This window comes from Macrosteles quadrilineatus, unplaced genomic scaffold, assembly GCF_028750875.1.
Source record: "Macrosteles quadrilineatus isolate MER2022 unplaced genomic scaffold, UCM_ALF_1.0 Scaffold_8__2_contigs__length_117827958, whole genome shotgun sequence".
NCBI lineage: Eukaryota > Metazoa > Arthropoda > Insecta > Hemiptera > Cicadellidae > Macrosteles > Macrosteles quadrilineatus.
The window spans coordinates 63,129,419-63,154,384 of NW_026542601.1; the positions used below are offsets into that span (position 1 = coordinate 63,129,419).

Here is a 24,966-nt window from a genome sequence, read left to right on the forward strand (position 1 = left end):
CCGTCTCAACATGTTGGAGTCAGTTGGTGGCAAAGCACATATTTTTCCAAGAACGAGTTTTCTTCAGTTTCAAATTTTAGACGGATCATTTGGCTGGTAGCCTATTGCAAGGATTGGAACCTTGTAAATCCTTTTGTTATAGCCAATTGCTATCCAACTAAGCTATGTTTAAATAAAATTTCAGTACAATAATGTATTGGTAATGATTTTATTTTGTTCAACTTTTTCCCCGAGTGTCAATTGGTGTCGTTCTGATTTAGGATTTTAATAACGATAGAACCTCCAACTATAATGGCATTGATTGCGGTAATCAGTCGATCGGTGACAAGAAATAGTAGTTTCCTAAATCAGTGACACGGATGTCACTGTTACTAGTAAGCATCGTTCCAACTGACAATTATAATACGTCACTGTCATTGACTGGCAGTCGCCGGCGTTTGGGATTAACGCCAAAAGGATTTGTTTGTAAATGTGGACATTATGTAGAAGTGAGAGGTGATTTATCATCACTCTAACGTTTCTAATATGTATTAAAAACAAAAAAACAAACTTTTGCAAAACTTATGACAGCTATCCTGACCGAATTACACGCGGGTTGTACCAAAAGAAAGTTTATCAGTCCTCTTTGTGCAGGTTTAATTTCTATTTAGAAAATATTTATATTAATTAGGTCAAAAATGGATATTAAACTTTTCTTATGGAGATTTAACATGGGGCTAATAAACATTTTATCTCAGTTCCTGTGCATCGCAGGGAAAATCTACGCATACTGTTAAGAAAGATGTTTGCCTGTAAATTAGCAGAATCCCTTTATAAATAAAAATAGACAAAAAATAAGAACACAAAATGATTAAAAATAAAAAAAAAACTAACTCTTACGGGTTGCCATGTTGGTGACGAAACAACAACAAAAATAAACATAAAATCAAAACAAATGGAAGAAATTCTAATCACATGTTTTATTTACAGCGTGGGGTGAAAATAGATAAGTTTGCACAATACATACTTTTGGTCGAGTTTTTGACCACTTGGATTCTCTAGTAATGTGTAAATGACTTTTGTAAACATACTAGTAGATAGGGTTGCCTGATTTTTTCTCCGGCGAATAAAAGTGACAGCGATGTTGGGAATGAGTATACGAGTGTGGGCAGGGGACGATTTGTCCTCGAGCGAGCGACGACGACTTGTGCAGGTTAAAACTGTATGTTAGTTTGTGTAGACTGTAGGCACTAAGCACCGTATATATAAGAAGTATGTAAGTATTGGTTAGCAGACAAGTAGAGGTTACAGCAGAGCTGTAATTACCAGCCCGCTGTTGCGAGTATAAGTGCGAGGTGAATGTCATGGCTGGCTGTACAAGTGATTGCAGTAGAAAGTGAATTCACTTTCAATTCGGCGCACTAGGTCATGAATGCAACTCAGCGCAACCTGTCTGACCTAGAGAGCTGACACTAAGTTAAGTAACGCTTGCGTAAAATACACATGTCTACATCTACATACAGTACTTAAGACTAAAAAAGGACTGAATAAACTAAATACGTATTCAGTGAGCAAATATCAAACATTTATTGTTTCCAAATTTTTATATTCGGAGAGTTCCCGCTCATCCCCAAGTATTGAACCCGATATGCCTTGCTCTCAGCGATTTCCTTCAGTTCATCTGAACTCAACGCCTCGCTGAACCGCTTCGGTAAGAATATACAGAAGTCGGCACTCTTTTCTGGCACATGGATGTCTAGGACGATGGACGCTCCGTATTTGGTGTTTACTGCCCTCCCTGCCACAATGGAGTAGCCCTCTTTGTTAGTAAGCGCCGAAACGTCGATCCTAGGGAGGTATGGTCCTTTCTCCAGGGTGTTGAGTTTTGCTGCTAGGGCCATGATTATGATCTATAAAAAAATATCCTGTTTTAAAAGTCGTACTAATAGTATGCCATATTATAGGTCGAGTACTGATATAATGAAAATTTATCGAGTTAACTAGCTTAGCATTAATAGACAATGCATAAACAACTGGAGCACTACAGCATAAATAGTACAATTGAAGATTGCTGCGTGAAACAAGTATGTCACAGCATATAACGCAAGGTGTAATATCATAGAAATATTAGCGCAACGGAGGGCAACTAGATACATATAAAACGTTTAACAGCTTAGTAATAACAGCTAAATGCATAGAAAAACCGTTGCACTTAGAATATACAAATATAACAAGTAAGGTTTGCAGATTGTAACAAGTATATCGCTGCATATATCGATTAGTAGAGCGTAATACCATACACATAGCAGTCTATCGTAGCGCAACTATATACATATTACAAATAGCTCTAAATAGCTAAATGTGTAGCAAAACTGTTACACTACAACATATGGATATATTGTAATCAATGTTATCTTGTATCATGTGTCAGGAATACCGTTTCATATAACAAGTAGTAGAAATATTAGTCAGTATAACATGTAGGCAGTACCAAGACAGTATAGCAAACGCAGCAGTGTAGAGAAAAACACATATTGGGACAGACAAAGGGGGGAAACCTTGAGTAAGTGGAGGGTATGAGAGTAATGCATCATTATGCATTAACGCAAAACAAATATCAGCACAGCAACAAATAAGAATATATAACTAGCACTCTTAGAAAATACAATTATGGAGCTATAGTAGTAGTAGAAAAGTGTAAGCTAAATAAGCATATACAAACTAAAAGATCATACAAGTAAGATTATTCTCACAGTTAATGCATAAGCACACGAGACATACCTGTTCGGTTGCGTGCAGAGAACTGTGCAGCTATGTACGCTTATGCCGCTTATAAGCAATCCTGGCTCCCCACAATCACTGACCTCACACAAACTGTATAAAAGCAGCCCATTGGCACTGCAAAGTTGTATTCGACTCCAGCTTGCATTGTGAGTAACTCGTGCACCTCGGTCAGTTTGTGCGTCTGGGGCAGTACGTGCATCAGTCGAAGTCGTCTACGCTTGTGTGATGCCAGAACATCTTCTCCATAGTTGTAAGTACAAACATAGCGTAGTTTGCAATATAGTTGCTAGGATTTTAAAAAGACCATTAGATTTAAGCTTTTCCTATAACTCCTTGCTCTCCTTACCATAAGAGCAACGTTAAATAGCTAGACTCAAAACTTACAAAATTATTTACAATTATTTAATGTCAAATCTGAGTGTTGTAAAACGTGGTAATGCTCGTTAAATTAGAAATCTGAAGTGAAGTATGTAGCTAGAATATTAAAAGATGTCTAAAAATCTGTTTGATTAGAAATACGTTGATCTTTAAAAACCAATTATATATTCAATAAATAAATATGACTAAATAAACTTCTAATAATACGATTAATATAGATTAATTATACAATCTCTGGCTATCGCATGATTATATGTTGAATATACACTTAATCAATACTATATACAATTTGAAATATTCTTCTCTCAAATCAATACAAACATTCTATTTCAAATGTCACCAAGAACTAGTTTGTGTAAAAAGAAATAAATAATCCGCTAGTGTGTGTTTGCATTTAATATTGTTCTTACTGGACAAATCATGACGCTAGCCAAGGGTTAAGGGTTCTTCCTTGTTCAAATAACTAGCTATTAAATATAATGTACCCTAGTGACTAGGGATGTAGGTACATAAATAAAAGTCAATAAATATTTCTTTTAACTATATATCTATTAAAATATATATGTTCACTATTTAGTCTTTATTACTTAATAAATGATTTTTAACCTATATACCCTATAGAAAAAATTAAGAACACTTCTATACTACAATGTTTTGAAAGAAAACGTACTAAAAAAAAAAACGAATTAATATCTATCAGAAAGAAAAATCATTAGGTATTATGAACTTAGCAAGTATGTAGGATTATTTTAGAAAAACTTGCATATACGCATTTTTTTTGTCATAAGTTAAGCTAGCAAAATAAGAAAAATAAATAAATAAATCATGCTTAGAAATGAGTGTAGATTTTGTCTTTAGAGCTGTAGCTTAGTATATGCATAGATTAAGCAACTTTAAAGCTCGTTCTTTGTGTCTAACTCTTGAGTGCTGTCTCTGTTTGCTAGTGCAGACACAACCATCTCTCTACCATGTGTAATTCTATGATTTCCGCATTATTGTTAGGCTAGATAACTAGTGAATGCATTATTGGCTATGAAAAAATCATTTTATTCGCATTAACAAAGTTTAAAATTATTAAATTGGCAAGAAAAAAAATTGTAAAGAAAAACACGAATGCTTAAAACTAAACTTTGTAACTTAAGTTTTGTTCGGTATTTCGATATTGTTAATATAAATTTTGTGTGATTATATTTTAAGCTTATATCACAAACGTTTTAAATATAACATATTGACACTAATCAAGTATGGATGGTGAATAAAGATATTTTGATTTTGATTTGACGATCTATGCAGTGGATAGAACTAACTGGCTTCAGTTGTTATATAACGATGAAAAATCTACTTAGGAAGGAGTATGCTTTATTTTTGGTATTGACGAAACTACTATATATGACAACTGACACTTTATTTTTACATTTACAGCGCTAGAAGTGAGCAGTCATTCCCCACGTGCCGTCTTGCAAAGTTCCACTTAGATGTTAAACCTTCAATGAGCAGTCTAGCTGTGAAAACTTCTACAACAATGTAAGTAGAAAGCCCTGTCAGTTTTATATCTTCTTGGTACTACGTTTAGTAAACTATTATTTGAGAGCTTACAACTTAATATAGTCGAATGTAAAGAGCCCCTTAATACCTCATATTGTCCTAGCAAAAACTACACTAAACCATGCAGCTATATAAGCAACATTCATTGTTGCAAGAAATCCACACAACTAAAGACAAAATGTGTGTAATATGAGCTTAAAGAATCTGAATTGTAAAATCTCATGCTGAACATGATAACATAGGCAATAAAACTTAAATTAAAATAATAAAATAGGTAAGTGCTAAAAATTAATGTATTTTTTCTAAAACTTAACGTAAACAATCTCAAACCAAATATAATAGAACTATAGCAGACCATGAGCAATGTACTTAATGTTTGAAATTAATGTTTTAGATGTATCTACAATGTGCCATCTGTCGAGAAGCCTACTTCCTTAGTGCATCCGCAAGGAGCCGTCACCAGCAAATGTGTTTGGCGTTGAACGACTACTTCACATCAGCAGTAGCGAGCAACAATGACAACAGACGAGAGACACACGAGGCAGCAATTCAGACACCTCCACAGCAAATTAAAGCAGTACCCAGTGGCAGTGGCTTGAAAAGAAAACTACCACCTCCAAAGGTGACTAAGCGTCCTGTGACTAGTGTATTGTCAAGTCCATCATCACATACAAGTTCAACAACAAGGCTGACGTGGTATTTAAAAAAAGGTCTTCAATCAGCCAAAGACTATGTTATAGAAAATAATGAAAACCTCTACAAGGACCTACCGCCATTTATTGAAGCTGCTAACGAAGTGGTGCTCGATATACTACAAGATGAGCTGCGTGTCACCAAATCCCTCAAGTACAACGTCGTACTGGAGGCCGTCTACTGCCATCCTGAAGGACATTGCGAACTTATGAACTTCAAGACCACGTCGAGGCTTATACACAGCGCCTGTGATGAGCTACAAGAGCTGCTGAAGAAGGACGCCAGCAAACTGCTTCGTGAGGAGTCTGAAGCGCAGGCGAAAGGCAGTGGATGGACTTTGCATGAGGTAAAGAGCCTCACACTTAGACTAAGCAAATTTTCATATGCATTGGCTGCTGGAAGTGGCTATCTGCCACTGCCCCCAAAAATTGCTAAAAGGAAATGCATTTTAAATGTAAAAAACAGCAATGATTGTTGTTTCATGTATTGTATATTAGCCAAAAGTCTACCTAATATACGTTATGACTCAGTGCTTACTGAGCATAGCTTTAGGGAGTGTGAAACACATTACAACTTTGATGGTATTTCATTTCCAACGCCCATTTCACAAATGAAAAAATTTGAAAAACAAAACATCAACACTAGCGTAAACATCTTCGAACTGGACGAAAATGCCCATATTACACCACTCAGGATAGTTGATGAGCAGCAAGACCATTTTGATCTCCTTCTCGTTAGAAATGATGAAGGAGAGGCTCATTTTACGTTAATATTGAATTTCACAAAGCTTATGCAGCCACAAATTACAAAAGGCAGCAACAAAATTACAATCTGTAAAAGGTGTAGCACCTTTAAAGAAAACAGGCGCTGTGTTCCGACACCTCAGCACTGGTTGAGTGAACATTTAATGCTCTGTGGAAAATCAAAACCAAGTGAAGTGATTTTGCCGGAGCAGCATAAAAGCAAACTTAGATTTGTTAGCTACGAGATGCAAATTGAAGTACCAATTGTAGTCACAGCTGACTTCGAATCAACACTATATCCAGTTCCCTCGACAGACAATGCCTATCAACGGCACGAGGCGAACTCGTTTGCTTATATTGTAGCAAGTAACCTTCCCAAAGAGCTGTTAGAGGAAGCTGAGATAAACACCTCACCCTACATACACAGATCGGAATCGGCTGCAAAAGAATTCCTTTTACAAATGCAGGAGCTAGCTGTAAAAGTGGAAAAGCTGTACACTAAAAATGTGAGCATGATTGCATTAAATGATGAACAACAGAAACAGCATGATGAAGCGACAAACTGCGAGCTGTGTGAAATAGCATTTGATGAGACATTGGTTCAGTCAAGGAAATGCCGGGACCACGACCATATAACAGGTCAGTTTCGTTATACCTTGTGCTCGTTGTGTAACACCCGCTGTCAACTTCCAAACTTCATACCAATATACTTTCACAACCTTTCTTCATACGACGAAGCATTCATTATTAAGAACTTGGCAGTATTACCCAACAGCGAAATAAAAGTGATCCCTAGTAATTCAGAAAGATTCATCAGTATATCGATAAAGATTGGGAGGATGTGGCTTAGGTTTTTGGATTCATTTCGCCTAATGGCGGACAGCCTTGCGAATCTCGCTTCGTATCTCACACCGTCGGAACTCGTAGAGTCGTCCAAACTTGTGCCAGAACAGCATGTGGAGTTGATTCAAAGAAAAGGGATTTATCCCTATGATTATGTAAAAGACTTTGCTGTATTCAGTGAGGAAGCACTGCCACCACGTGAAAGCTTTTACAATGCCCTCAATGACTCGGAAGTTACGGATGCAGAATATCAACATGCCCAACACACTTGGAATACAATGAAAATGAAAAATTTTGGACAATACCATGATTTTTATCTGTTATTGGATGTTTGTCTTTTAATGGACATAATTCAATGCTTTCGCAAAAACTGTGTAGCCACCTATAACATTGACTGTTGTCATTCATTTACAGCGCCAGGTCTAGCATGGCAGAGTATGCTACGTATGACTGGTGTAACTTTGGAATTGTTGACGAACTATGACCATTTCTTAATGTTTGAAAGTGCGATTAGAGGCGGTTTGGTACAATGCTGCCACCGCTATGAAAAAGCCAACAACCCACTTTTAGAGAACAGCGAAGACTATGATCCAAACAAAGAAACCAAATATATGTTGTATTTGGACTGCATAAACTTGTATGGAAGCCAAATGAAAAAACACCTTCCAACTGGAAATTTTGAGTTTGTAAATGATGTTGATGATCTTAATTGGTCAAACTTACCTGAAGATTCGCCGTATGGACTTTTACTAGAATGTGATGTCACAGTGCCAGAGCACTTGCACGATCTAATGAACGACTTCCCCATTCTACCAGAACAAAAAGATGTGGATAATCAGGGAAAACTACTTGCTACGCTTGAAGATAAAAAACACTATATCGCTCACTATACAGTGTTCCAGCAGGCAGTCAAATTAGGCTTGAAAATTACAAAAGTTCACAGAGCGTTGCGATTCTCCCAGTCGCCGTGGATGGAAAAGTTCATCGACAAAAACACCACATTAAGAGCTGAATCTACGAATGAGTTTTCCAAAAATTTCTACAAGTTTATGAATAATAGTGTGTTTGGAAAGACGTTAGAAAACGTGCGCAATCGTGTAGATATTAGAATAGTAACTTCTGATGAAGCGTTCCAGAAGCTGTCACGTCAAGCAAGATTTGTTGACAGAAGCATTATCGCTGATGGTGTGATCGCGGTACATTTAAGAAGACAAAAGGTAGTATTAAACAAGCCAGTCTATGTTGGTTCAGTAGTTCTCGACAAAGCAAAAGTTCATATGAACTGGTTTCATTATATGGTTATGAAGAAAAAACTAGCTCCGCCAGACTTTGAAGTGTATGTTAACTATTCTGATACTGATTCTCTATTATATACCATAATTACCAAGTTAAACCTAAATAATGAATTGAAGGAAAGATTGGGAGATGTACTGGATAGGTCATGCTATCCAAAGGAGCATGAGCTGTGGCTGGAAGGAGCGATTCCTCAAATAGGCACATTTAAGGATGAATGCAAAGGAAGACAGCTATTTGAGTACGTAGGATTGCGTTGTAAAATGTACTGCTACAGGTTCAACTCCAGCCAACAGACAACGGCAAAGAAAAAGTGTAAGGGAATAAGCAAACGCTATGTCGAAAACAAAATTTCATTTGATCACTACAAGAAGGCACTGTTTGAAGATAAACAGTACAGAGCGACATTTAACCAGATAAGAAGCAAGACATTTCAACTCACCTCTAGAACAGTTGATAAACTCTCTCTGTCAGCCAATGATAACAAACGCATAGTGTTGCAGGACAAAATTAGAACTTTGGCGTATGGGCATTATCGAGCTCGTCAAAATGACGATGGAGGATCGTCAGAATATGATTGTAGTCAGTCTTAGCTCGATGGTTGATCAGCACTCTTTAGGAGTAGTCAGAATGTTGTATTCATTGAGTATGGATGCCGTTGCCCGTACTATTCCATATGAAAAAGAATACGAAAGAATCGAGGATATCGAAATGTTTTCGATACTCCCTTCCCTCATGCACACAGAGTTGAGAAGCTCTATTAAACGGACTTGGATAAAAACTACAACAGTCAACAGAGATTTAATAAAAAGTTATGAGTTTAGAGATATCGACTTTATGCAAATTGATAGTTATCAGTTTGTCATGCTCATGAACCATCCTCTGGAGGAACCAGAGTTTTGGAGTCGAAATTACTATGGTAATAATTGTCATATAAATGTGGACTACTATGAAACAATACAAACAGAACGTCCTATGAAGTATTGTCGAGGCTGCTTTTTTAACCTTTTTACACTAAAAGACGATAATGATATTGACTATCAAAGTTATTGGCACGAAAAGGGGTTGGCATTTGTACATGTTGTACAGCATTTTGAAGTTAACTCTAACAGGCTAATTGATGCAGTGGTTAAACAAGAAAATAACTGGTGTGACTACTGTGTATTTCGACCATTGTTTACATTTCTAAACTACTTTGACTGTAGAGACAATAACAACATGTTACATGATAGTGATGAAGACAGCCCCGCATCTCCAGTGACAATGTTTAACCGTACAGAACTTTATGATCCGTATAGAGAGTGACATACGCTAGTCCAGCATATTTGAACAATGAGGCTGTTGGTCAAGTTTTGTTTTTTTAACCATACAATTTCACGTTTACTGTGTTTGTTTTTTGCGTTTCTGTTTATATATTATGTTTTATTGTAAACCCTAGCTATTGTAAAATAATTTGATGAACTCATGCCTTTTTGTTGTCTATACTCTATAAGAGTTGTTTATCTACTTGAGAACTGAATTCTAGTAGTATATAGCTAAAATATAACTTAATAACATGATATAACAAAGTAAGATAATGCTTAGCATTATGATATTTAACACATGTATATTATTGTGCACATTTCATGAATATTTTGTAATGTACTAACAACCTTTTTCGATCTGTATTTGTTTTACTATTACATGTTTACTAATCTTAACACATTTATGTAACGCTAGAGTTGTATATAATAAATACATCTAAAATGTTTATGGTTACCTGTTATGTTGGTGTTATCTATATAGCATTTATCTTTCAAATAAACTTATGTTAAACTTGACTACTTTGTTTGTTGCTAAACCCATTATTTAAAAGTTTTCCAAACACCCTCTGAAAAATTACTTTAAATAGTATTATTGCTATGGATGCTAAGAAAAGTAAAGTCAATCCTCTACTGTGTTGTTGCTAGCTTAGCTGAAGGAAAGGGTAAACAAATAAATAAAATCAAAGTTTGTAATACAAATATATTACCATAAGATACATTGAATACAGCAATTTTCTCTTTACCATTTTGACAAGTATTTTAAGTTCTCCATCACAGCTTCGGTAATGTTTGCTGCACAAAAGCGGCGTACCTCACTGTCTATCCACGGCATCATTGATGTCCTGAGTGCAGTTCGTTCATACCAAAAATCTTGAGTCTCTGCAGGCAACCTCCTTTCATTCAAGTCAGAAAGTAAACGTGGCAAATCACTTGTAATGTGTCGAACGAGTTGTTTATCCAAAGTCATTGAAGTCAAGTCATTTGTAGTGTTTGAAGAAAGCAAGGCCATTACCTTATAGTGTTTGGTAAAATATCGTGTGTAACGAGAGATCAGAAACTGCACAGTTGGGTTTATTTCAAGTAGGATATTAAAGTAGCTTTCAAGGGATGGGAACAAGCGTTTTAAAGAAATCCATCCATCATTTTGTAGAACCACTCTGGGAGTCTGTCGAATAATATCAGATTCACTAGAAGCTCTCGAAAGCGTAACAGAATTCAAATTGTGATTAACTGGCTTATTTCTCAGACGATAGTTACAAAATGATACTAATCCATTTGGTCTGGGTTCCAATATGACTGTATGTAGATAGAATGGATTGAATGGAGTTTCATTGGAGTAAAAGTTGTTGACAGAGTGGTGAACTGTAGAGCTTTGCAGACTTAAAAGATCTTCAAATGTCAATTCAATTGAGGTTTCATTATTCACTAAACAAATAGAAGGAGAAAAGTCTTTAATAGAATCAAGACCAACAACCGCATGAGCCTGGCTTGCAACTTTGTAAATCTGTCTGAGTAAAAGACGTGGTTCCCATGAGTTAGACTGCTGGTTAGAACGCACAGCTGCTTTGTGTGAACTATGAGAGTGACTCACCACAGATGTTGTCATCACAGGTGTTGAAGTAGACGTCGAAGAAGAACACACGTATGACACTGGTGGTGAAGTCGATAGTGTGGTCGGCGACGTAGATAGCTTAGGTGCTGATGTATTTGATAATAGTTGTTGCGAACGTTGAGGTGGTGGTGGTGGTGGCGGCGGCGGTGGTGGCAGTTGTGATGACAGTGATGGTAAAATCGAGGCATGAAGTTTTTCTTGATGACCTTTCTGACGAAAAACCTGGCTCGACCTGGCGCGTGTGCCAGATTTTGCCGAATTGGAGTGGGCTGGTATTTTCTGTTGTACGATTGACGGCTGTTCCGGTCGATACTCTTCCACTTCCTTTGAATCGTAATCCTCATCCTCTTCCACTGCATTACCATTTTCACTGCAAACTGTTGAACACTCGCGGGTATAGTAATTCGCTTGGATCGCACTTGCACCTGCTGTTGTGTGTACAGAATCAGATACGTCTTGTAGAGTCTCACCAGTTAGAGATGCAAGAAGCTGGTCAATGTCCATAGTATTTACATCGGAGTATATTACGTTATGCACTGGGGGTATAGGGGGAGCTTTAGTACGTTTGCGTTTCACTCGCGATAGATCTTTACGTGGAACTGGTGCCGACCGCTTCACTGACGCGTTCATACTGACTGAACCAGCAAACCAGTTCTAGGTTTTATATGCAGTGTATTTGCAGGTCTGGACAGGTCTTAGTACGATCATTGACCTTACGAGGCGGATGCTGAGCGCCAAGGACAAATCCATTGAACCTCTAGGATCTCTTTCTTTTTTGCGATTACATAACGTTGTTGTATAAAGAAGGCTTTGACAACAAGTCTAGACAGGTTTCCATTTATTTATACATGCTAGAAATTTTAAGAGATAGATAATCCTGTTGTCGTAAGTAATGCAGTGAGCTTTCTATCAATAGTTGCAAAAAATTTTAAAGTTTCGGCATCTGATCTATCCAACGTGTTTAGCCTTTCATCAATGGTCCTTAATAATTTTGATGTTTTCTCATCTGATTCTTGCAGCTTCTTTACCTCTCCATCTAAGGATACTAGCGATTTAGATTGTTTCCCGTCTGAATCATGTAGCTTCTTGAATCTTTTATCCAAAGACATCAAAGATGTAGAAACTTTCTCATCCGAGTCTTGTAGCTTATTGAGCTTATCACCCAAAGATACTAAAGATGCAGACGTTTTCTCATCTGATTCAAACAGCTTTTTGACATTTCTATCCAAAGATAACAAATGTGTAGACGTTTTCTCATCCGAGTCTTTCAGCTTCTTGAGCTTATCATCCAAAGATAATAAAGATGCAGACGTTTTCTCGTCTGATTCAACTAGCTTTATTAGTTTGTTATCCAAGGAAGCAATTAATTGTGATGATTTCCCATCTGATTCTTCTAAGTTGTTTAGTCTATCGTGATAGGATAACTGATTCTCCTTTATGTCTTTTAGCTCGGTCTTGATAGAACCCTCTATGGAGACTATTGATTGTTTTACATCCTTAACTGCTTGCTGGGCCTCTTTGAGGCTAACAACAAAGGTCTTTAACTTTCCTTCCACCTCATTCAAATCGTCTTTGTTCACATAGAAACGATTTAAATAGCCTTTAGACACCTTTTGTCGTGATACGTCAGGTTCCACTGCAGCTCTAAACCTCTTTGATCCATCTTCACTTATCACATATGCATCATCTTCGTCATCAGATAAGTGATGCTTCTGTTCTTGATACAAAGCATGTCCAAACTTATCTATAATGTGTCTTCTAATCATAGCTTGTACAATATATGTTTACAATAACAAGATCTAATCCAGAATGATGGGAGAAACAGGTTAATATACTATTTAAGCCCACGAGTTGTAGCGTGAGGGAAACCCAAGCCATTTGACATAAATCTTGTTTCCTTTGCGCTTTATAACCTTTTCAACCAAATACGTATCTGGGTAATTTGTCTTTTGTAATTCTGGTTCGTAAAATGCCCCTTTGATAATGTCCCCTTCTTCATCTTGCAGGTAGTACACTGGTGGGACAGATTTTCGCACTCGTATGATTTTAAATAATTCAGTACTCCAGTTTGGGGTGTAACCTTTTTCAAACAAAGTTTTATACTTAGAAACCCTGACTTTATCATTGACTCTTAGCTTTGGAATCCCTTGTACCTTGTTTTGATTTAATTTCCTCACCAATGCCCTCTCGTGAAACGATGTAACATCTCGTGGTCTCATGCCTGTTGTCCGATGTAGCCTTGAATTGTACATGGAAATTAAACGAGGAAGCATGTCTAGCCACCTATAATCTCCCTGTACAGCAAATTCCTTATACATCCAATTTTTAATCGTTTTATTCAGCCTTTCTACCACAGAGGCCTTCAAATGGGTGAATGTACTGAAATGATTTATCGCAAAACGTTGCATTAAGGATTTAAATTCTTTATTATAAAAATCTGTACCAAGATCACTTTGAATGTTTTGTGGTATTCTTCCGCTATTTTTCAAAACATTTTCCATAGCTGAGGCCACTGTCTTCCCTTTTTTGTTGTCTAAAGGAACCGCCCATGCATACTTTGAAAGAACATCAATTATCATTAGGATATACTTTTTCCCTTTATTCGCTTTTGAGTAAGGTATCATTTCTATCAAGTCGACTTGCCACAAATCGTCAATACCTCGAACAAAAACCTTTCTTCTGACAAAGTTTTTCCTAGCTGGTTTGTGTAACTCATTAACAATACCTCTCTTGGCAGCATCTGCTTGACTTGACATTGTCTTCTTTCTTTTATTCATAATGCCTTTATTACCTATGAACACTTAAGCGATAATACCGTTTAGTTGAAGCAACTCTATAATATAGTCTATTTCTTCGCTATGAGCGTTGTGACCGGCTTCTTGTGACAAAACCAAGGTTTTAAGTCGCTTCACCAGTAAATTCACATCAGATGTGTACCTGTCCACGTTGTCAACAGTTATACCACTTCCACTAGCATGTTCCGGTGTTGTAACGGTCATGCCTTGCTTTGGTGGAAAAAGTACCGATATTACGCTTAAGTACTTTTTGCCCCTATTTGCATTTACAGGTTTTTCAGCAGAATACATCTGTCGGTGTGCATTGGTGTCTTGAAGGATCTTTTTGTACACTGTCAAATCCTGCCTTTCTACTATATCCTTATCAGGAACCTGCATGAATAGTAATTCAAGGAGTCCTGGAGTTGTTTCAAAGCTGTGATTCCTTACCTGTATCTTTGAATTTGTAATTTTTATTCTAGAATCACCAATTGTCGTATTACCCCTTCCATCAAGTCGAACACCATAAGTCGTGTCCATTTTATCTTTTGTTTGAGGATTGGAAAGCCTTTTTAAATACGTATCCAGCTGATTGGGTTTAATGGTTTGAGTAGACACATCTAAGGACTTATTGAAGTCATCCTCCTTTTCTTCATCTTGTACAAAAGTTCTATCCATAGTTGTACTCTGATCATCTTTTTTAACCACAAAGTCTAGTTCTTCTTTTTTAACAGGTTTATAATAGTACTGCTGTTCCTTCAAACGTCTCTCTACTGTCTCTTGCAGAGGTTTGACTATGGGTTTAGCTTGCACTTCTAACAACCTCTCAACATAATCAGCATTATGCTTCAATTGTTGAAACTTTTTACGCACAGCATTTGTTAGTCTAAGTAGTTCATTTTTTACTATATGTTCGTGCTTGTTAGCACTGTCTTGGTTCCGCTCCTTCAAGTTTGGTATTGGATATTTCTTCACTATACGTCGGATTACTCGTTTCGCTCTTAGCTTTCTTTTCTTGGGAGCTCTAAGAGCCATCGGAGCACTGCCATACTTCTCCATCCTCTCACTGTCACTCTGATTAACGTTTAGTGTATTAATGCTAAAAGGAGCCCTTTATATATCGACTATATAGGTATCAAGACCTAAACGGTAACGACCTTTGTTGATTTCAGAATCTTTATCTATGGTTACAAATCCATACTTGTGTTTGTTCCAACAGGTGTGACACAAACACTTAAATTGATCAAAAGTCATATCGCTATTAACATGATCATTGTATACATGTCTTAGATTTAAGTCATCCTGCTTGAAAAGAATTATTAAATTGGCGTTATCTCTAAGGAGATGTTTAGGGAGCCGCGTGTACGTCTGGATCAAGTAGAACGTATCTACATCTCTATGTCTTCCCATGCTGAAGTATGCTTTCATATTGTCTTGTTTATCACAGGCCACATCATCAAATATCATTATTGAGTCCTTTTTAGCTTCATCAGGATTGGGAACATCTTCACTGTTGGTAAATGAAAAATAACCAATACATGACAGGTTTTGCATTATTTGTTCAAGCATCTTGTATTTAGGTTGCAGCAATGATTTACTAAACACATATACATTAGCATACTTTAATCCCTTTGGTTCAGTCAAAAGGCTAAACATCAAATTTGTTTTTCCACAGTTAGATGGACCACAAATGATGCCTCGAATGGATTGAGGAAGGAGTTCACTATGTTTTTTCACTTCTTTGGATTTAATTCCATCCGAAGTGGATTGAATGAGTTTTTCCACAGCATTGTCCACAACAAAAGTGTCACGGTGCTTTTTAAATTTCATCTTCACACACTGGGGGACAAAAGTGAAATGAAGAATCGTATATAAGGTGTTCATATTTGTAAGACCTGCTCAGTATGCGTAGGATCACTAGAGGATGTGGTCTGCTTAATCGTGCTATAAACTCTCTTCCGCTAGAACTTCACCTGCCTGGAGGATACCAATTTTGTGGACCTGGTACAAGATTGAAGGAAAGGTTGGAAAAGAAGGATCAAGGAATCAACCTATTGGATCAAGCTTGTAAACAACACGATATTGCCTACAGTAAGAGCAAAGATCTTTCATCTCGACACACTGCTGACAGAGTATTAGCAAACGAGGCGTGGGCAAGGTTCAAAACAAAAGGTGTTCCTATTGGTGAGAGGCTCGCTTCCTGGGCTGTTGCAAGCGCAATGAACGCGAAATTGAAGCTTGGTGCCGGAACAACCGAAGGCAGGAGGAGGAGGAGACGGCAGACTAGGCGAAGAAATCGAGGGAGGTTAGGTAGGGGATCGTTAGCCAAAGGGAGCACAGCAAGAGGTGGAAGTGCGCTAAAACGAAAAAGAAAAGGCACCACTAGAAAGTGCAGCAGAAGACTTAAACCTTTTACTTTTTCCGATGTATTACGACAAGCAAGGACGGCTGTGCGGGGATCAGGAATGCATCTTGTTGGCAGAGGTGGAATATTAAACAGAGGGAGTAGAAAACACATAACAAAGGCAGCATCATCAGCGTTGAACGCCATCAGATCTATGAAGAGAGGGAGGCGTAGTGCGTTCAGTCATTTACGACGTAGATCACGGATTCTATCACTTCCCAAGTCAGGAGGTGTGCTACCATTGCTGCCAATCTTTGCAGGGCTTAGTGCATTGGGAAGTCTGACAGGTGGGGCTGCTGGTGTGGCCAAAGCAGTGCTTGAAGCTAGAGATGCCAAGAAACGGCTGAGCGAGATGCAAAGACATAACAAAACTATGGAGGCAGTAGCTTTGCGACATGGCAAGGGCCTGTACTTTAGACCATATAAGAAAGGACTTGGTATTTACATGGCACCTTATCAGAAGCAGCCAAAAAACTTATAGATATTTTGCCCAGAAGGGCAATGTATGATTTTGAGTTAACACGTTGGGCCAGGAAGCTTAAAATCCCCCATTTTAGAGGAGTGTTTATGCGTGACAACCTTCCTAAAAGTCCATGGAGGAACGAGTCTGCAATAGTCAACTTGGACAATACCAATGGTAGTGGTACTCATTGGGTATGCTACAAGAAGAGTGGAGACTACGTGAGGTACTTTGACAGCTACGGGGATTTGATACCTCCACTGGAACTTCAGAAGTATTTAAATGGGAAATACGTATCTTACAACCGAACCGCTTATCAGGATGTCAACACTTACTCTGAGATCTGTGGGCATCTGTGTTTGTATTTTTTAACCTCAATTTAAATGATATTACAGTGTACACATATATATATATTTGTTGTTATCATTTCCACCCTTTAGTCATGTCTCAGACGTTCATGCTTTCAGGTAGAACTTCTACTCTTTCAGTAGACTACTTTCCTCCCATCGAACTTGAAGGTGGTTATGATTATGAAGTTGGTTTGCTTAGCTTCGAGTCTTATAACTCCATACCAAATGTCGACGAAACAAACAACCAGTTTCATTTTGATAATAGAAAGATTATTAAAATACCTACTGGTACATATGAAGTAATGGATATTGAACGTTTCATACAGGATAAGCTAAAGATGTTGGCTACACAGGAAAAGAAGTACTTTTTTCGCTTGGGAACAAACAACAATACATTACAAACTACTCTGAAATGTAACGCTCAGGTGGATTTCTCTCAACCCAACTCTATTGGCAGCCTCCTGGGTTTCGATTCTGAGGTCATAGGACCTGGAAATGAGCACTACTCGAAGAATGTTGTGGATATTTTTAAGACAAACACGATTAGAGTTGAATGCAGCATAGCGGGCGGGTCTTTCGTTAATAATAAGCAAAGTCATACAATCCATCAGTTTTTCCCAGCAGTACCACCAGGATATAAGCTTGTTGAAATACCCAGTACAATCATTTACCTTCCAATCACCACGAGGGCAATAAGTAACATAACACTACGGATTGTAGACCAGGACGATAGGTTGGTGAATTTTAGAGGAGAACGTATTACAGTGTGTTTACACTTGAGGAAGGTCCCTAGTTGAACAGGTAGTAGGAGATGGGTTACTTATATTTTTCAAACTGTTTATCAAGACCAAGAATATCAAAGGGTCATATAGACAGAGTCAAGAAAACCCATAACTCCGACGACTATTTATTGGGTGCACACTCAACAGTACCAAGCAGTGTTTGTTTGTCACCCAAGCGACTAACACACACAAACCGAAGGTTTTTACGCTCCTTGGGCTATAAAATACTTCAATAATGGATGTACTGGATATTTTTAGTAGTGTCCCATTTGATGACACTATTTCTCACATGGAATTTCACACTCATTTCCCTTACTCTTCTACCACACTAGACAACAATGACGAGATAAGAATACCAATTCAACAACAAGATATATGCATTGTGCCTTCTATGAGTTATTTGTATGTTGAGGGAAAGCTATTGAAGTCAGACAATACAGCAACTACAAAAACAAAGTTCACTCCAAACGCATTTGCATTTTTGTTTGACGAGATACGGTATGAAATAAATGGAGTTGAAATAGATCGCATTAGGAACCCAGGTATAACTTCTACAATGAAAGGATTTGCTTCTATTGGAGAGAACTCTTTAAGAAGTTTAGGGAACTCTGGCTGGCCAACCGAGGTGAATAAGTTGTCTTCCACTTTGGAAAGTCATGTGACTGACACTGATGGAAATTTTAGTTTTTGCATACCGCTAAGTAGGCTTCTGGGGTTCGCAGAAGATTATAGAAAGGTTATTGTCAACTGCCGTCATGAGCTTGTTCTACTGAGGTCGGCCGGGGACAAAAATGCAGTTTTGTGGACCTCAAGTGGTGCTACTGACACAACTCCTGAAGATATTAAAGTTAAACTAGAGAAACTATGCTGGAGGGTTCCCTACGTTTCTTTGAGTGATAGACAAAGAATTGCATTGCTTAGACATTTGGAAAGGGGAACGAGTGTTCCTGTAGAGTACCGAAGCTGGGAACTCTATGAGTATCCCTCTTTGCCTCAATCAAACAAACAATCTTGGTCAGTAAAGACGGCATCACAGCTAGAGAAGCCAAGATACGTCATAGTGGCTTTCCAGGAGAATCGCAAAAACAACATGAAAAAGTCTGCCGCATGCTTTGATCACTGCAAGATATCAAACATAAAACTTCATTTAAACTCTATTAACTATCCTTATGATGATTTAAAACTAGACATTGCAAAGAACCACTACGCTATACTCTACGACATGTATACCCGTTTTCAGGAGTCGTATTACAATGTTCCATCACAACCACTTTTGGACGTTAAAAATTTCATTTCTTATGCACCACTAATCGTAATTGACTGTTCTAAGCAAAACGAATCCCTTAGGTCAGCCCCTGTTGATATTCGTTTAGAATTTGAGGCCAGCGAAGCTTTCCCTCCAGGGACTGCTGCTTATTGTTTAATAATTCACGACAAGTCATTCAGCTATGAGCCAGCCACTAACCTGGTTCATCGGATAATGTGATTCATGCAGAAAGTGTTGGAATTTGGGGTGGGGATAGGCTATAAAGCCCGCTCTTGTCGGTTTGGTTTCTCAGTCTCAACTTGAATTTCGTTGGAGTTAGAACTTTCAGTCATGATTAAACAGGCCATCATAGATTTTAGTGCTTTTATCGGAGAGGATAAGACAGTGGTTATCAAGGAATTGAGCATATTGGACTTGGATTCAAGATGTGTACAACATTGGATTTTCTCAGCACCTAAGGATGGATCCAGATCTACTTTTCCAAGCACACAACATGATTGCGGAGGGTGGCACAGTTCACAGTTTGACAATCATAACAGATGGTTGAGTAAACACTATCACGGCCTCGGATTCGGAACAGGAAACGTTGAATATAGCTCTCTCACGTCATCTCTGAGAGACATTTGCTGCAATGTAAACCTATTGTATGCTGCTTCAACTGAAAAGGCAAAGGTTTTGGAAAAGTTGCTAGAGAACAGAAGAGTTGTGTTCAGTCTTGAGCTACTTGGAGGCCCCCCTCTATCGAGCGATTTTCTACTACTTCCTCCCGTTGAAGAACTATCCAAACAGAAGAATCAGTGTTTGTTTCATCATTTACATGCTCCAGGATTTTATTGTTCACAAACCAATGTACACAAACTAGCTGATTGGTGTTTTAAAAACCCAGCTATGCTAGACATGAACAACCCTGAAGTGAGAGTAAAGACCTTTGACGAATGGAAACTTAAAACTCCTTCTGCTAAGCAGCTTGCCGATGAAGGCTTTGTCAAAATGGCTGCTATGAAGGACACCACTAAATGCGTTTATTGTGGAGTTAATCTTTTCAAGTGGGAAGAAGGTGACGACGCAATAGAAGATCATCGCTACAACTCACCGTTTTGCTCCTATCTTCGCTTCAAGGAACAGACAACAGACAAAGGCAGCACCAAGAATATAGTCTACTGCGAGGACGGATCAGATACATTGGGCCAGGATGTCACTGGGAGATATACATTGTCTCTGGAAGTCACTCATGATGATCTTCTAAATATGTGTAAGGCTTGAAATGTATTCAACTTCATATTTTGAATAAACAAATCTTTATTATTTACCAATGTTGTTTTTTACTAAGCTTAACCTATATATAAACTTACCATCTTTCATTATCATCCAGATACACAGCTACTCTTATTGACTTAAGTCATAACAAGTTGCTCATGTCTCAGTTTTACAAATGTGAAAAGGTAGTTACCTTTTCTAATCCCATGAAGACAACTTTTTACTTTGCTGATAACGAAGACAGGCGCTGTACCGGCTCCATCGACAAAGAACGGTTTAAACTAAGAATTCTTCAGGTTGGAACAATTTTGCAAGACTCACTTTTATCCAAAGTATTACACATTAACACATGCCAGTTTAGTGATCACTCCAATTGTTTTATAAAATTAAATAAACTTACTACTTAATTTAACAAAGACTCATAATTTCATATCCTAGCTTTCATACACCATAGGTCTTTACCAGCAAGCACTCTGCTGGAACTAACATACAGTTTTAACCTGCACAAGTCGTCGTCGCTCGCTCGAGGACAAATCGTCCCCTGCCCACACTCGTATACTCATTCCCAACATCGCTGTCACTTTTATTCGCCGGAGAAAAAATCAGGCAACCCTATCTACTCATACTACTTACATTTAAATAAGCTGAAATAACACTAGAGTGTCAGTGAATGGTCAAAATAGGCCAACGTTGTACTCGGGGGCAGCTCACTCTAGTAACAAGATAAGTGAAGCGAAGCCCTGCTGCGTATCTCTCTAAGCTAATAGGCTAATGGCAGCTATTCATCGTGTTTCAATGTTCAACATTCTAATTGTTGTGGAGAGAGCACGCGATGGTGGATTCCAAAAAGAAACTTACATAAAAAGTGACCCTCAAAATAATGAGATATGATCAGTAAAAAAAGTAAAAAGATGGTTCTTATTAATACAAATAATTTATTTCGACTAAGATTTAAGAAGCATGTTCCCTTACACAAAGAATATACCGCAAAAATGTGTTTTGAATTGCAAAATTTAATAATACCATACGAATATTGAAAATTGTATTAATATACTTTTATTTATAGATATGCTGAATTTGGGAAAGAAAAATTATATTGTTTTCCGTTACGGTTTCTTGATTAGCAGTAATTTACTAAATTTAGCATTTTACTAAATCGTGCATTTAGTTCTTGAACTAAAATTAAATGGAACACCAAATCTAATCTTATGAAATTTAAAAACAAACAAACAGACTTTAAAGATGAAATTCAATATATTCAGTAATCCAATTTAATTTCACTATTCTCTTTAACGTTATTATGACTGAAAAATGTATAATTACAAGCTAAATATTAACTATTATACTTGAAGTAAAAATCAATCCCCTCGAAATAGTGCAGTGTTTCTGCTAATTTTGAGCGTTATTAAATATTTGCTTCCATGGCGTGTCCGAGGTGCAATTTCATTCGATCAACATGAAAACCCCTGATACCTTGATCGATTTTAATGGAGATTTTATGTAGGCTGATTTATAAGGGAACTCTATGGAGTTATATGTAACTAATCCTATACTCTAATACGAGCAAAGTTTGCTTGTATGTATGTATGTATGTATGTATGTATGTATGTATGTATGCTTGCACCAAGATCTTGAAAACGGCTCCGACGATTTTCTTCAAATGTTGTATATAGTTTATTTCTGGCCTAAAAACGAGTTTACTGCAATTAGAATTGCCATCAAAAATCTAATTACGTAGAAAAATGAAATTGAAAATCACATTTTTTTAACATTAGTCTTATGGGTTGCTAGGTAACCATGTTGGCTGAATTAAATAACAAGGAAAAAGTAAACAAAAGACTTGTAGCTTGTAATTCGTCTATCCACAGTATACTAGCAAAACAAAATACAGTACAAAAGGAAAAACATCAGTTGTTACTATTGAGCAAAGATTATACTGAAGATTACTAGATTCTATAGTCAAGGGTAGCAGTGTGGAGTGTGGGATCTGTTTATGACGATGAGATTACGGTATCTGCAATCCTTAAATGCTATGGAAAGGGAGGAAAACAGGTCCACGACATAGGAAGTGGTGAAGGAAGTAGTAAAGGCGAGCAGTCTGGAGTGTGGGAACTGTTTATGACGATTAAATTAAGGTATCTGCAATCCTAAAATGTAATGGGAGGGAGGAAACAGGTCCATGACGTAGGAAATGGGGAAGGAAGTTGTAAGGCTAGCAGTGCAGAGTGTGGAAACCGTCTGTGGCATTTATGTATCTGCAATTTTAAAATAGTATAAAGAAGAAGGGCAAACAGGTCTACGACATAGGGAGTGGTGAAGGAAGTAGCAAGGGTGAGCAGTCCGGAGTGTGGAAATTGTTAATAACGATTAAAACAAGTTATCTACAATCCTAAAATGCTATGGGAAGGGAGGGAATCAGGTCCGCGACGTAGGAAGTAGAGAAGGAAGTAGTAAAGGCGAGCAGTCTGGAGTGTGGAAACTGTTTATGACGATTAGATTAAGGAATCTACAATCCTAAAATGCAATGGGAATGGAGGGAAACAGGTCCGCGACGTAGGAAGTGGTGAAGGAAGTAGTAAAGGCGAGCAGTCTGGAGTCTGGGAACTGTTTATGGGAATTACATTAAGGTATCTACAATCCTAAAATGCTACGAGAAGGGAGTAAAACAGGTCCATGACGTAGGAAATGGTGTAGGAAGTAGTAATGCTAGCAGTGCAGAGTGTGGGAACCGTCTGTGGCATTTATGTATCTGCAATTCTGAAATAGTATAAAGAAGGAGGGCAAACAGGTCTACGACATAGGGAGTGGTGAAGGAAGTAGCAAGGCTGAGCAGTCCGGAGTGTGGGAATTGTTAATAACGATTAAAACAAGTTATCTACTATCCTAAAATGCTATGGGAAGGGAGGGAATCAGGTCCGCGACGTAGGAAGTGGTGAAGGAAGTAGTAAAGGCGAGCAGTCTGAAGTGTGGAAACTGTTTAAGACGATTAGATAAAGGAATCTGCAATCCTAAAATCCTATGGGAAGGGATGGAAAGAGGTCCGCGACGTAGGAAGTGGTGAAGGAAGTAGTAAAGGCGAGCAGTCTGGAGTGTGAAAACTGTTTATGACGATTAGATTAAGGAATCTGCAATCCTAAAATGCTATGAGAAGGGAGGGAAACAGGTTCACGACGTAGGAAGTGGTGAAGGAAGTAGTAAAGGCGAGCAGTCTGGAGTGTGAAAACTGTTTATGACTATTAGATTAAGGAATCTACAATCCTAAAATGCTATGGGAATTGAGGGAAACAGGTCCGCGCCGTAGGAAGTGGTAAAGGAAGTAGTAAAGGCGAGCAGTCTGGAGTGTGAAAACTGTTTATGACGATTAGATTAAGGAATCTGCAATCCTAAAATGCTATGGGAAGGGAGGGAAACAGGTTCACGACGTAGGAAGTGGTGAAGGAAGAAGGAAGTAGTAAATGTGAGCAGTCCGGAGTGTGGGAACTGTTAATAACGATTAGATCAAGTTATCTACAATCCTAAAATGCTATGGGACGGGAGGGAATCATGTCCGCGACGTAGGAAGTGGTGAAGGAAGTAGTAAAGGCGAGCAGTCTGGAGTGTGGAAACTGTTTATGACGATTAGATTAAAGAATCAACAATCCTAAAATCCTATGGGAAGGGATGGAAAGAGGTCTGCGACATAGGAAGTGGTGAAGGAAGTAGTAAAGGTGAGCAGTCCGGAGTGTGGGAAATGTTTATGACGATTAGATTAAGGTATCTACAATCCTAAAATGCTATGGGAATGGAGGGAAACAGGTCTGCGACGTAGGAAGAGGTGAAGGAAGTAGTAAAGGCAAGCAGCCCGGAGTGTTGGAACTGTTAATGACGATTAGATTAGGGTATCTGCAATCCTAAAATGCCATTGGAAGGGGGAGAAACAGGTCCGCGACGTAGGAAGTGGTGAAGGAAGTAGTAAAGGCGAGCAGTCTGGAGCCTGGGAACTGTTTATGGGAACTACATTAAGGTATCTACAATCCTAAAATGCTACGAGAAGGGAGGAGAGGAAAAAAGGTCCATGACGTAGGAAATGGTGTAGGAAGTAGTAATGCTAGCAATGCAGAGTGTGGGAACTGTCTGTGGCATTTATGTATCTGCAATTCTAAAATGGTATAGGGAAGGGGGCAAACAGGTCCACGACGTAGGGAGTGGTGAAGTAAGTAGTGAAGGTTAGCAGTGTGGAGATTGGGAGTGGATTAATGTATCTGCAATACTTTTCAGAGTAAAGTTATAATTTTCCCCGAGCAAAGCTCGGTCCCCAGGTACTATGCTAATATGTAATAAAATTATTTAGATTTAGATCCATGTTTAAAAGACTTTACGTATTCTATCCCAAATCAACTAGCGAAAGTTTGAAAAACCGATTACAAGCACGTGACATGTTTCATTCCACTTACAATTTTATTTTTAAACAATTTGTAGACACTTTGCACCTTCAAATTAATATCATATTAAAGTGACA

General features: G+C 38.0%; 1 protein-coding gene across 2 annotated transcripts in view; it reads right to left on the reverse strand.

Annotated features, from left to right (window-relative positions):
• Positions 1 to 24,966, reverse strand: part of LOC129001293 (uncharacterized) — a 113,239-nt gene that overhangs the window by 67,009 nt on the left and 21,264 nt on the right. The window contains exon 1 of one of the 2 annotated variants that reach the window (XM_054428542.1): positions 21,102 to 21,175. The exons of the other annotated variant lie outside the window; for it this stretch is intronic. The gene's annotated coding sequence lies outside the window, so the exon portion shown is untranslated. Of the gene's footprint in view, positions 1 to 21,101; positions 21,176 to 24,966 lie in introns of those variants that run through there. 2 annotated transcript variants of the gene reach the window in all.